Source organism: Vitis vinifera, mitochondrion, assembly GCF_030704535.1.
Source record: "Vitis vinifera mitochondrion, complete genome".
Taxonomy (NCBI): domain Eukaryota; kingdom Viridiplantae; phylum Streptophyta; class Magnoliopsida; order Vitales; family Vitaceae; genus Vitis; species Vitis vinifera.
The window spans coordinates 455,001-469,415 of NC_012119.1; the positions used below are offsets into that span (position 1 = coordinate 455,001).

The 14,415-nt window shown below is 44.8% G+C and overlaps 1 pseudogene; it reads right to left on the minus strand.

Annotated features, from left to right (window-relative positions):
• Positions 1 to 968: 968 nt before the first annotated feature.
• nad1 (NADH dehydrogenase subunit 1) lies at positions 969 to 1,052 on the minus strand (annotated as a pseudogene).
• Between the last annotated feature and the right edge of the window lie 13,363 nt (positions 1,053 to 14,415).

Sequence of the window (14,415 nt, forward strand, 5' to 3'; positions counted from 1 at the left end):
CACGGGGCTTAGTCAAGTAGAACCGGGTTGCGCTGCTTGATGCTCCGATCGAAAACAAATCCGTGGGGCCATGCCGGTACGACTGAATATGCGTTAGAAAGGTCAATCCCTCCCCTACGACACCAAAAAAAACCGGGCCGAACTTCTAACAGCCCGCCCGCTTCCATAAAACAATATCGTGGCAACGTAGACCTAAGTGGTCATATTGGATCCTTGGGAACCATCACAAGTACGGCCGGCCTATATTTGAACGAGAATGCCGTGTCGTCCAGCGGAGCCTAGAAGAAGGTGACTCGGAGCCTAGAAGAAGGTGACTCGCGCAGACAGCGGACTCCTTTTCAATAGATAGAAAGGAATAGCCAAACCAACCCAGCTGGCTGGTCAATCTCAGAGATCTTATCGGCCGGCAAACCGGAGACGGACGACCACAGTCCCGACCTTACCAGCACCGGAGGTGTACTAATCAATGAACCCCCGAAACCTACTTTCTTTTCTGACAAAATAAACCCCGGTCACGACATATTGTTAATATTGATTGAGTTTGAGGGACTTTCGCTGACTGAATCCATCCATAAACCTAGACCCCGGTAACCTTCGTAACCAAAGCGTCACGACAACATCCTTTTTTAAGGGTCACCTTTGGATTCTTAAGTAGGGGGGCAAGGAGGAGCACGTAGGAATGCCGACCACTACATAAGCCACTAGTGGCTGAGAGAAAGCGAGCAGCACCTTGTATAGGTTGGGCGGAGCTTGAAGAAGCGAGCCCCTCTCAGAGAAAGCCATTGCGCGCTAGCCTAGCTAGCTAACGTTTTTCAGCTGGCTGTTATGTTAGTTGTAGCGCGCCTTCCCTCCTTCTCTCACTTCGGAAAGATTTAGCAGCATTTTCTTATGATGACCTGGTCGAGAGAGTACGATACATCGGTGTAAAAGATTGAGTGGGATCTGTGAGGTTGGTTATAGTAAGGCCCGGCCGGAAAGTGTTCTTGCCTCTATCATTAGCTCGGGTAGTCCCCGTTTCTGGTCTTTTAGTCACCTTTCAATGGCTCCCTTAATTATGTGCGAGGAATTGCCCTCTTTAGTAATGGGAAGCGGGCTAGTCCCCGAAAATGCCCGTTCCGTTGGGGTTCACAATCTTCCTTGCTGCCAGATGTATTTACCTTCTTGCAATGGTTTATCAGAAGTTCGCTCGGGATACGGCAAGGGGGATCCCCACTTTCCCTTTTGTTATTTGCAGAGAGCTGTGTATAAGGCCAAAAGTGAATAGACTTTAAACCATACCTATATCCTTAGTAAAAAGATAGTCTAGGCATTCTTACCTTAGGAAGATAGTTAGGAGGGAAAAAAGCAAAGACCTCCTTTAATCGAGCATAGTTCCGCGCATGTGTAAAGTTCCAGCAATCAAAGCAAAGGAAAGATGTACTTCTAATCGTCAGTGTCTTCCCAACCGAGTTCTGTTACAGCCAGTGTAGCCGCAATAGGAGTGGGTCGTAGTTGCCCCTGCCCATGTGGAAGTTTTCGTTTTTTGCCCTTATATTATAGGGGGTTCCCCTTTTCCGTCAGTTGGGGTTGCTTTTTAAGGTAGGAGTCCAGTTTTAAGCCTATCTAGCTCCAGTTCATCGGCGGATTGGATACGAGGTTTCCCTATGAGGTCTTTACGAGTTTTTAGTCCAGTCCTAATAAAATCTCTTCTCCCTACTCTCCTGGCGAGCCTGTTTCAGTAGGAGTGGAAGTTGGAGGGCTAATGAAGTATCATAGAAGAAAGGTAGGGAAAAATACAATAGAAATCTCTTCTCCTGGGAGAGCTAGTCTTAAGGGCAGGGCTTACGACTAGAACTAGATCACTGGTAACCATATATACAGATTGATAGGGCGAAGCACTACAACTTCAACTTATGGGCTTTACCTTATCACTCGATATGCAGGGGATTCCCTCAGGGGACGATAAAGACCTACCAGAATATAAATGAACCATAGGGCCCATACCTCCTTAGTAAGGACAACGACTTATACCGGTCTAGAGGAACTTAAAAGCACTGCTTGAAGACTCGGCTTGCCTACTTGCCGGGAGAGCTCACTTCCTTAATTCATCTATTTAAAACTTGCTAGCGGAAAGGGAAAGTCTGGCAAGGTATATTGTATATTATTCCTTTTTCCAGTGGGTGTAGGTCTCATCGATCGGATCTCCGCCTCGTGGCATTATTGGGTTCGCTTGCAAACAACACTTCTTCTCTCGCCTCCCTTGGATCCTTTTCGAAAGGGTTTGCCCGACTGACTGAATAATTACACCTTTGTTGACCAGATCCCATGAGTGCTACTAAATGGCACTTCTGACTTTATATGAGGAGGAGGTTTTTTCAATAGCAATAGTAGACACGCTACGATCTTTGTGGCTCTTTGCTAGACAGGAGCAGTACAGGAAGCATCTCATGCCAAGGTTCTTGTTACAGGCTAGGCTGCAAGTGAGAGTGATAGAATCAGCTCAGCTGTGAATGCTGCCGATGCCGATACCGGAGCAGCTAAAGGAAGCAGTAGCAGTACAACCATCCAATTGCAATTTCATTGCACATTCATCTTCCTCTATCAATTCTTTTTTTTTGAATAAGCTTTTTTTGTGCCGAGGACACTAGTAGATGCCCAGAAGGAGCTGCTAGAGTAGGTTGCTCGAGAAGGCTGTTAGGGTAATCAAACCTGCAATCGAATCCCCAGCTACTGTTCTAGCTGTTGTCGGAATAACAGCTTTGGCAGAGCTGAAAGCAAAGGCTTGTGCACATGAAGAAGAATAAGGGGTTGCTTCACTTCAGAGCGGCATTAGTGCCATTAGTCTTAGTGCCTTTCTTACTGTCTTTCCTGCTTTACTTTTTGACTTTCAACCATTTGCCATCTCGTGAGTAGCTGTCACTGGTCTTGACGAAGAAGAGGGTGGACATGAATGCCCAGAATGCCCTGTTTGTTTCAAATGCCCTGTTGCTGCAAGAAAGGGATATTAAATGGATGCCCCAGAAGAGGCCGCTAGAGGAACTGATGCAATAATAATTTTTTAAGGGTTTCAGGCAGAATCCGCAGCTATTGACTACGGTCTTCGAGAATCTAGCTATTTCGCATATCCCTTTGTTGTGGAAGGAGGGATGTCACTTGCTCTAGAATCTGCTCTTACTGTTGGGATAGGTCAGAATGAAGCAAATTTGCCTTATTAAATAGAAGGGGTAGTTTGCAAATGTGCACGTGAAGAAGATCTAGGCTTTGAGGGGGAAGGAATCCCCAGCTTTCAGTAAGACTGCCTTAATGTCCGAGGATGAAGTCCTTGATGCTCTCAAGTCGATGAAATCCTTGTAAATAAGATGGCTTAGAGCTGGAGAATCCTCGGATGCAGATAAGAAAAGACAAGAAAGATCAAATGGCATAGAAAAAATCGAAAGGGCAGGGACAGGGACATCTCTGGAGACTAGGTTCCATATCTACCTTCTCATCGCGGGATAACGGCTCTTAGGACAAATCAGCTATTCTTGTCGGCCCGGGATAAAGAAGGCTCTTTAGCGGGATAACCGGAATATCCGATGTTAGTGAAAGCAAGTGACATAGTTACTGTCCAAAGGAAGGCAATTAACATTGTTAAGATATCCCCGTCAAATCAAAGCAAGGAGCTCTTTTCGCAGCAATTGAATCAGAAAAAGTAGCAATAGCATTTTCAGGAGCAGAGGAGGAGAAGAAGATGCCAATGAATCTGCTGTTAGGACAAAGACGGTGGAAGAATCCCCTGTTGACGGAATAACAGCTGTTATAGAATGCGCCTTACCTTTTTCCTTTCTTTCCTGTTGATGTAGACAACTAGGCTCTTTGAAAGAATAAGCTCTTTGAAGGACGTTAATCAACAGTAGAATCTCGCCACACCCGCGCACGTATAGAAGTAGCTCTTTGAGAATTCGAATAGGTGGTCTTTCTTAAAGAAGAAAAATAAATGCTATTGATGCAGGCCGGAATCGTATCCGCTGTGATCTTATCCGCTGTTTGATAGAAGACTGCTCTCGAATCCGCATCCCTTGACTACGGTGCTATTGACTCAGCTGCTATTGAATCCAAGCCAATTTCATCATCATAGGCTGCACATTCAAAAGGGAGTTAAGTGAGGGTGCGCTCTCCTTTGTTAGCAAGACTGGGTTGTGCAAGTAAAGAAGAAAGGGCTTTAGCGCTGATGCCATTAAGGCAATGAAATTGACGAGGAATAGTAGTTTGGCAGCTAGAGAATCAGCAGTGACTCTAATTACTGTTCTCGAATCCCCTGTTCGCATTCTTCTTAATTTTACGAAAGAGTTAATCCGATCAATAGCAAGAGTGCTGTGGGACTGATGACTGTCCTCTTGATGCGGATTTTCCTCCCTTCTTCCTGCTTTTTCCAGATAAAGGGCTAACAATTGGTTGTGCTAAAGGAAATCCCCCTACTCGGCGAAGGAAGAGGCATCTCATGCCATGGTTCTTGTGAAAGAATAGGCAGCTATTGAATCTGCTGTGAATGCTGCCGCTGCTTGAGTACTCTTATCCGCTCTTGCTTTTGGGGGAATAAGCTGGTATTTCATCCCTGGCTATGGAATACCCAGTGTTGGTAATAACCCTTGCCGCTGTTACTGTTCCCACTGCTTCGAGAATAACCGTTGTTTGCCTACCCGCTTTTAATGTTAATGGCATTTCCGCTGCAGATCTGATCGTAGAGGCTCTTGGTCAACTATCCGTAAGCGCAGCTATTGAATCAGTTCTTGGTGGAAGGTTTAATGGAAATGACTCCGGTACTATTGAATCTGCTGGTATAGAATCGCTTGTTAGTGGGATTTGCGAGTGCTATCGTCGTATAATAAGAGAAAGGACTACTAGTCGTAGGGCACGAATGGCATAAGACTAGCTAAGGAGGGCCAGTGAGACTTCTCAAATGTGATCGTATCAGCTCTTACTGCTCTCGTAGCCAGTGTTACAGTAGAAGCTGTGATCTTTTCTGCTGTGATAGAACCTCGTGAACCGGGCGTACTACTTTACAAACTTTGACCTTTCTTTCTAAGGACCCGCCCGCATAGAAAGTGAGTTTTTTTCTTTTGCCTTTACCTTGGCACTAATACCCGGATAGTCGGTATTCCAATTACAGGTCTTGGAGTCGGCAATCAGTTCGGTGGGAAGGGGCAGGGGGGAGAGGAGATTTTGACTTGACACGAGATAGGGCTTTGGAAGCTTTTCTATGATTCTCTGGTTTTGATCGGTTAGCCTGTGTATGTGCTGTTCCAGTCCAGGAAGTAGGCAGGCTGTCTTTATGGGATCCAATCTATTTTGACTTTCCGGTGGTTCTTCCACAATATAAATCTATTTATGCCCAGCAGAAAAGAAAGATGAGTTCCCTCAACTATTGGTTGGGGAATTTGACCACGATTGCCAGTGGAGATGCCTTCTTGGTGCGTAGGGAAAAAGTGGTTTTCTTTTACTTAGGAGTTTAAGCTGTTTGAATAGATACCCGATGCAGACCTATCTTAGGTTGACCTAGTGTTTATTCCAATAGTAACTCTCTTTCTAAAGATCTAGTTCTCCTGGTCAGCAAGCCAGTTCCTTGCAAGCAAGCTATGGGATTACAGGGCTGAGAGCGAGTTAGGTATTTGTTTTGGTAGTAGAGAACTAGAGCCGGAAAGATCAAAGGCGAAACAAGACCAACACTACTCATACTTTTACTAAAAGCACCTGCTTTTTAATGGGTAGGTGCAGCTTGTAGATAGTCTGACTGGAGAGTGGGATCGATAACAAAACAGATGGTCGGTTTATTATTATATAAATGAATAAGCGAGTACGAGACGGCTGACTTGTTGGCTATAAGTCGGATTTCGGGCACTGCTTACGTTAAGTGTACTCTGCAGCCATCGTATCCTATTGGATACTCTTTTATTAGGAATGAAAAAAAGAGAGAATGCTTATTGGATATCGATTATTTTCTTTGTTGGTCGGGATTGGAGGGAAACGGAATTCGTATAAGTGAAGCAATCGCTTAACCTCTTTCTCAGGATAGCTATGCGCACAAGCTTTTCTTTTTGTAGCATATAGCTTTCGTAGGCTTAGGTTTGGATTGCAGCTAGCTAGGACACATGGCTAAGGCAAGGTTTTCATTAAAGGCAGTCCTTGCGGAAGTTGGTGCTTAGCTTAGCCGTCCAATCTCATAGGGTGGTCACAATCCCGATAGTCAAATATCAGGAATCTATCTTCCACTGGCTGTGACATATCTGCTAGAACGAGTGCTTTAAGAGTGCGGTCATAAAGTCTTTCTTTCCCCCAAGGCAATGAAAGTCGATTTCTCAATAAACAAATAGGGAAATGGGATCGCCCGAAAAGCCATTGGATTTTAAAAATGGATTCATTCTTCTGCCTTTCCCACTGGTGGTGGATGGCAACCAAAGGACTTGAATCTAGCGTTTGCAGTTCCGGTTGAGCTTTCATCGGAATAGAGACCTGGCGGAATCGAGAGACTGAGAGGAACTGGACTTGGCAAGTAAGCCCAGAAAGAAGAAGACATAGCAATCTGGGGAGAAGCAAGATGAATGAATTTCCCTCCTTATGGCCTATATGCTTATTCCTGCATGTGTTTAAGTTCTATTAAGGAATCTATAACCGGGGGTGTGCAGGATCACTCTTCACCGATCTGAGTGTGGTATTTCCATTCCTATAGGATTGGGGCTTAATCCTTAGAGCGCATTGGGATATAGGCACATGACCGATAGTTTATCTGAAAGAAGTGTGTGTGGCATTTCCGTTCAAGACTTCGTTCACTAAGTTCCTAAATCAACTTTGAAATGCTTACCTTATTATTCTATAGGTCATCCTCTCCCCCTTTCCCTAAAACCTTCTTCGGTGGCTGCTGCTGCTTTGTCCTAGTGTCAGTCTTAGAGCAAGAAGTTCCTCTACGGCACCATCAGACACAATAGCGTCCCCAGTTATGGTGGATCCATTAACAGTAGGTCCGATACGGAATTCCTTCACATAAGCTCAGCATCTCTTTTCATTCGGTCCTCTACTTCTGATTACCTGTCTGGTTATGCAGCTTATCATGATTTGTTCGCGGGGTATTAAAGTGTAACTTATTTATGTCCGGTTTAGCTGTTTATCAAAACCTCTCTTATGGATATGGATGGTGTACCCTCACAACCTCCTGTCGTTGAGTGGCTACTAGTAAGATTCACCACAGCAGCGCGACTCTTCACTCTCCAAAGAGTGGTTACTCTTTTCAAGAACTATTTGCTCCTTACCGATTCTACCTAATCCACTGCTTACCACGGACTGACTATAGCACTCTCTTCTTCACTTCTTCATATTAGTGTTTAATCCACTATATGAGATCCTGCTGTGGCATAGGCATTTTGTGCTGCTTGCTTTTTCGATTATTCAATGAGGTCTCTAGGCAGTCTGCAGATAGAAAGGAAAGTCCGAGTCCGAACTCGTGATTTTACACAGCAGCTTTTAGACGGAAAGGCATACATATGCTTCTACTTGTTTTCCTGAGCCTTGCTAATCTTTTCTTTTATTGCTTTCGGACGAGAATTAGAGCTTTTGGGTGGACATAGTAGCTTTCTCACTCAGACTCTTCAAAGCAACCGGTTAACAAATCGCTGATGGCGCTTGTACTAGAGTGACTGTGTCTTTGATCTCCTTTGGGAAGCTCTCGTCCTGGGGCTTTTCTTGTCTGTCACTTGAATTAGGTTCGTTCCAGTGGCTTGCCATGGTTCCTTTGAGGAGGGCTGTAAAGTATCTTGCTTCTTTCGTAGCTAATGTTCCCCGGCCTTCGTCAAAGTACTCGGAGGAGTATACTATACGAGCCAGTATACTAGCACTAGCCTCAGTCGGTTCTCCGGGAACTGCTAATTAAAGGAAATATATTAAATACCACTATTTACTACTCTGGCGCACTAGTACTCATTCTGGAACTCGCTACCCTTCCTCTATATGCTCTTCTCTTATGTTGTCGACGCTTTCTGACATAATTTATAAAGCATTTTGATTATTGATCAAATAGAAAGAGTATAGTTACGGTTTCCGGGCTTAGAGAGACCGGAGTAGGTAATTAGTCGAAGCAAGGAAAGGAGGCTTCTGGCTCGGCTGGCTGGTCTAAGGCCGAGATTAATCGATTAAAGAAGTCTTGGCTGGTATGTCACTCTTCTTTCCCCACACGGCAAGGACCGCCCGCATGGGATGCGTACCGTTGTTACGATTGACCGTTCGAAGTCTTATCCGGTACAACTAATCAGAACCACCAGGCAACGTGAATCTCACTCTATAAAGTCAAAGTACTAATTGGCAGGTAATCAATATATGTAAAAGGACTCTTTTTGCCTAAGAGTTTGGTGTCGCGGATACAAAAGAGACTGTACAATCGAAGGTCCGATAGCTAAATAGGAATAGGAGGAGGACTAAGAAGGGAGAAGGATCCGATGCAACTCTATGTCGATCCCCTGGTCGAGTGACCTTCGTACTGCAAGCCAGCCTTGAACTCCCGTTATCGCTGTCTCTATTCGTTTCCCGGATTGTGCCATCCTATTAGGGCGTATAGCCTGTCTTGTAATTATTAATTGGTAATTAGCTTCTTCCTTTTCCCCTTCCTCCGTTTCAAGGACTCTATCTAAGATGGCTCTTCCCCGGCTAGTCCTCAAGCCATGCCAGTAGCACCAGTGCTTGCTTGCAATGAGGTAACTCGCTCATTAGTAGCAGGCCTCTTTTTGTTTCCTACCTCGGAAGCTTCTAATTCACATCTTCTTTATGTCCCATGAGAGAAAATGGATCTCTAGAATCGGCTCTTAGAGAGATTAGCACTAGGAGTTTCTCACCTTTTTAATAGGCCAATTAGTGAAGAACAAGAAGAAGCTCTTGCCACTGTCGGCATAACTGCTGTTGGTGGTAAGGACATGGCCCGAAAACAAAGATTGAGATCTGTTCACCCTTTATACCGACCAGCTGTGGTGGGACATCCGGAGTTGCTGCACATCGCCAACGAGAGCACACATAGCACCTCTGAATCGACGGGCGATTTCTAAGGGTCCATATTCAATACAAAGCATCTTTCTTTCTAGCCGCACAGCTTTCAAGAGTGGATCGTCAAATAGAATGAGGCATTCCCACTTTCTTAAGGATCCGATCGAAGAGGTTGGCTAATAAAGGTCGGTTACTCTACGGGAGGATTCAATGGATCTTGAATCTTATTGATCTTATCGAGTTAGTTCTGCACCACCACAGGGCCCAAACCATACCTTGAGGTGAGAGAGGGAGAGACGAGGTTCGCCTAAGGACCAAGTCTCAACGAGTTCTTTCTTTTAGTGAAGGGACCCAGTACTTAAGCAAGAGGGGTCTCACCGATGGTGGATCGGAACCTAGGGCGACTTCGAAGACTCCCTTGTCTTATTTTTCTTAGTCGAAGCTATGCATGAGTGGATCTCTTCTTTCTCTTAATGCCACACGCCCTTATTATTAGAGAAAGGGAAAGGAAACTAATTGTTACTCATATCAAATGGTTCTCTCCGTCCGTATCATGAGATGGGCTACTGCGCGCTAACAGCTAACAAAAATAGGGCTTTCTTTTATAAAGAAAGAAATATGCCCCGCCGTTCAAAGGAGAGATATGAATACACCAACTACAGAAACTACAGACAAGAAACAGACTCTAAGCCCAACCCATGTCGTGGGCAGGGAGAGACAGGCAGCTAACACAGGACAGATCTCAGATATTAGGCTTGGCAACAGACGCAAAGATATGTGTTACACAGACGCCCTTACGACATTGAATCGGCTCACTCCGACGGTCCTTCGCTGGACTAACTGCTTCCTCTGCCTTGAGGAATGTTTCCCTAATGACTGATCAACCCCAACGGAAGAACTATGGTTTGGCTACTTCTGTATGGTCTTACCGAGAACCCTTCAGATAGGGTATCTCCATGTGTGACTATATTTGTTTATAATTTCATCATTGACCGGGTGAGGCATTCCATACATCTCTTTTATCTGGAGCAGATAGACCTAGAGCAAAGCCCTTCTTTCACTCACATCTGGTACCGTGGAGCAGTACCTATGGAAAGGATCAAGACCATAGGGGAGGGGTTTGACTTTCTATCAAGGCGGATTGAATAGATCAGTTTTCCAGCATTTAATGTCTCCGGCTCGAGCTCCAAGACCAGAACCTGAGCTATCAACCAGAGCGGTCCTACCTGAAGAGCTAGCTGACCATGCATTCCATGTTGCCGCCAGCTGCCCCACCTGCTGAAAGTATCTAAGTAGTAAGAAGCGGAAGCGGAAAGAGAAAGAGCAAGTGTAGGACTTCCGAAGGGCTTAAGGTTATTCCGCAACTGCACCGTCCCCCCATAACTCCAACAGTCAGAAGTTTCACCCGCGACGAAGACTTCTCACCTTACAGAACATAAGAACCTAATGGGAATGAAGGTCAGTTCCCCGGCAACATTACCTGACTTTGAAGCCGCAGCGTACACGCTCACTTCTCTTAACTAACCTACCCGGACGAGTAAAAGCCACCTGTGTTGTGGGAAGATTAACAGGTCAGGGAAGGCCTCAATGAAAGCCGAACCCTTATTGATTGCGCCAAACATTGCTTTAGAGGCTCTTACTAGATAGGGCGGCGGAATAGAGGTATCACTACTAGCTTTTAGTTTTAAGCAGGAAGCGGCGGTAGGGAATGAATGTTCTACTCTACTGTCAGCCATTTCATTCTCATTCGGACTGATTCGTCTTTTTTTTTCTAGCTTGATTGCGGGAAAGGTCAGCTGAAAGACGGTATATCTTAATTCAAGCCTATTCCTTTGTGGCTGGCCCCAGTGCTTAACGTCAGGTTGCCTCCACATATGAAAAGTAAGCCAGCCGTATTAGCTCATCAACTCGCCTTAACGCACCGTCACTATATAGGGCCGGACTTGCGTACGGTATCACTTGCCTAACAGCTGCCAAAAGCGGAAGCTTCCATGTTGACGGGCTTATTGTCTCCTTTCTAAAGGGAAAATCAGAGAAGAAAAACTCCTCGGGCAGTCGCTAACCGTTGCGACTTCCCTTTCGCTTACACCATTTCTTTGTGAATGCTCTTTTTGTGAATGCTCTTTGGCGCGCTACTTCCGCTAGCAACCAGCTTCGGATTCTCCTTAAGGCACCGTGTTCAGTAGGGATTTGAATAGAAACTCTATTTTGGGGCTCAATGTTGCTGGACTCTACTCCTCCCCGGGGGCTATGCCCAAAGCTTCAACCCCTAATGGATTAGCCGAGACGAACAGCCCTCTCTATCTCCCTAGTGGTCGATCCCCTCCCAGGCCTTGCAGTCGACTCTTTACAGAGCCTTGACTTCTTCGATCGGAACGGAAGGAAGGGACCTTTCTTTTCATGAGATCCCTGGTCAAGAGTTTGTGCCAATTTGTGAATTCAAATGAAAGCTTAAAAACGGGAGCTATTGGTGCGGTGAAACTTTTACAATTTACCGAGAAGCGTTACATTTTATACATTTTTATAGAGCTTTCGAATAACGAAATACGACTTACAAACCCTATTGAAGAAGATTGGCTCTCATGTTAGCAGTGCTCTTTCCTAAGTGCACAAAGAAAGGTAACTATTTCATTACCCGTACACAACAACAAGGGTCTTGAGACACTCGCCCTATTTAATATAAGCAGGAAAAGGTGCCTAATAATATTCCAATCTTGAGCACACTCGTAAAACAAATAAGCAAATAAGGAAGAAGGGCTATCTTTTCCTTCCAAGTCCATAGGTGAGATGAAGAAGAAAATGGAATGTGAATGCCGGGGGGAAGAGGGCTAATGAAAGAGTACTAGTGCCTCTTCACTCAAAGAGCCTTTATATGCTTCAAGCGCAAGAACTCTATTCAGAATTCGTAAGTTGATTGAAACAAGACCTGGTCTCATTCTCATCTCAGACACAATCATAGATAGGTGAAATGTAATATCCTTCTCACTCTTGTGTCGCATAAAGGTTTTTTCGGGATCCACAAATTCCTACTCGGATATCTTTCTCTTCTCGATTTTCAAGGTTTGTATTTCCGAAGAAACCCATCGGTGAACTTAATGGCATGGCAAACTCTTGTCTTATGTGTCGAATTTGTAGGGTTCGGTCAAAGCACTTAGGAACTCGAAAGGGGCAATTGGTTACTATCAGTGGTGAAGAAGAACTGTAAGTTTATAGAGGGCCTGTGCTCGAAGCAGAGGATTCCGCCTGTTAATAGCGAATCTCTCCTTAGGTATGTAAGAGTTTATTGGATTGGAACTGTAGGGGCAAAAAAGGTTATGGGCCTACGACTCCAACTCCATCTCCAGGGAACGCAACTGGCCTTAGGCCTGCAATTGGATCTAAAATATTAGCACCAGAGATGTCATTAGTAAGTACTGAAACCTATCACTCTTTCTCGATCCAAGACAAAGATAAATAGAAGCCCTTCTCTCTTAAACTAGCTCGCTGGCTGTAATGGACTCTTGGATTGCCCCAATAAAAGCCTATTTAAAGGGCCCTAAAGAGCTTTCTATCTCACTTGTTTGCTAGTGCTGTTACGGGCACTGAGGCTGTCCCGACATCGATTAAGGGACCAAAAGGATAAGAAATTACTCGCGAATAAAGCGAAATCTAAAGATAGGGGGAGGAATTCTATTTCTTATATTTCTTAACTAGCTTACAAGGACTCAGGAATGAAAAAGGCGGAAACTTCTACTATCCAGGGACTGGTCGGCTATAAGTCAATCCTACCGAAACCCCTTTGTAATTTTGAATTCCTGCCTGCCCTCGAAAACACATAGGTGCCATAGTCGAATAGTTTTAATTAAGAAGGGAAATCTTGGGAGTTCTTAGTCTCATAGAATCCTTTTCCCGGACCTCCGAGATTGCTGTTAAATAGGTTAAGAAGGGTAAAGGTTGTCCAAGTCATTCAGTCCTAAGCTGAAAGATAAGTCTGGAAAGGGGGGAAGGCCTTTCGTTAACACTCACCCAAGAATCAGCCACTTATTCTTTCGATGACCAAGTCCTATCCTATTCAATTCAAGCCAGCCTCAGTCAAGCTGCTGTGCTCGCACAAGGCCTTTAAGTAGGACCTGCTCAGGCCAAAGAAGAGAGGAGGCGATCTTCTGCTCCAAGAATAGGATAAAGAAGGATGCCATTGAAAGAAAAGAGAGTGACGGAACGACATCTGATCCCCATTCACTCAAGAACGGAAATCACTCCCTATTCCCTATATAGAAAGACAGCCCGGAAGGAATCGACAGATGCTCCGGCGCTTACCACACTTCCCAACAACTCAAGTAAAAGCCTGACTATTGAGGGCATAGATGAAGAAGAAGGTAAGGCCCCAACCAACCACGAAAGATAAAGAAGTCCCTGATGCGGGAATAGTGACTTGCTTCGTAAGGAGGTAAAAAAGCATTGAAACGGACTACGCAGACTGGAGAGCTTCATGGCTGGTAGGACAGACTCACTATTCTATATATACGAAATAACGAGACAGATTCGATCCAGCCAAAAGTTTCCTTCCCTTCGGCTACCTTGTTCCCTCAATGACCCTCCTCTCTCCCGTCTAGGGACTCAATGAAGGAATTCATGGATGACCAATCTCATGAGAAATGAAAAAAACTGTTGTTGATCTTCCTGACCAATTGATCACATCCTCGTATACATACAATTTGATCATATTAGGCTAGGGTAAGCCAAAAACCCGCACCTAAACAAAAACATAGAAAGAATGGGTCTTCTCCTAGTGGGGCAAATCCCCTTTTCAATGAGGTGGGTAGGCTCACTCAGCCTGGGAACAATCTCTTTCAGTAAGAAGAATTTCTTTATTGTTTGTTGAGGAACTAAACCATTAGTGATGGTGCAAAGCACTATGTAGACTTCATCCGAAGCGGTTGTTCTCTCTGCTTATCTCTTTAAGAGAAGCAATTCCTTTACTCTACCCTGGGAAAGGTATCGAGAGGAAGGCTATTAAGGCAATTCCATTGTGGGCTTGTCCTCAGTGGGTTCGGCCTTGAAAGAGACAGGCGAACAGGGATAGGAATTCTCCGAGTTGGTACGGTTCACCGAAGATGGTTTAGCATGCATGGTTCGTTCATTTCATAGAGAGGTGTTTTCGTGCGTGCATTCCAACATTTGTTACGGTTCCTTCGTGGACCTCCACCTCCTGTCTTTCGTTTTACTGGGCAGACATAAGCTGTAGTTTATAAGGAATACCCTTCGCATGTTCATTCCTCCCTCTGCAAAGTTATGTTTACTTTGGGGTCCATATTGCAAGGTGGATGGGCGTCTCAGTAGATTATTTCGGGACACTCACTTAAAAGTCTCTCTGGACCACTCTTCAGAATGTGGCAAATAGGGGAACCCTTAGTAAAGACACCTTCCTTGAGGAAGAAGGTAAATGCCATGGAAAAT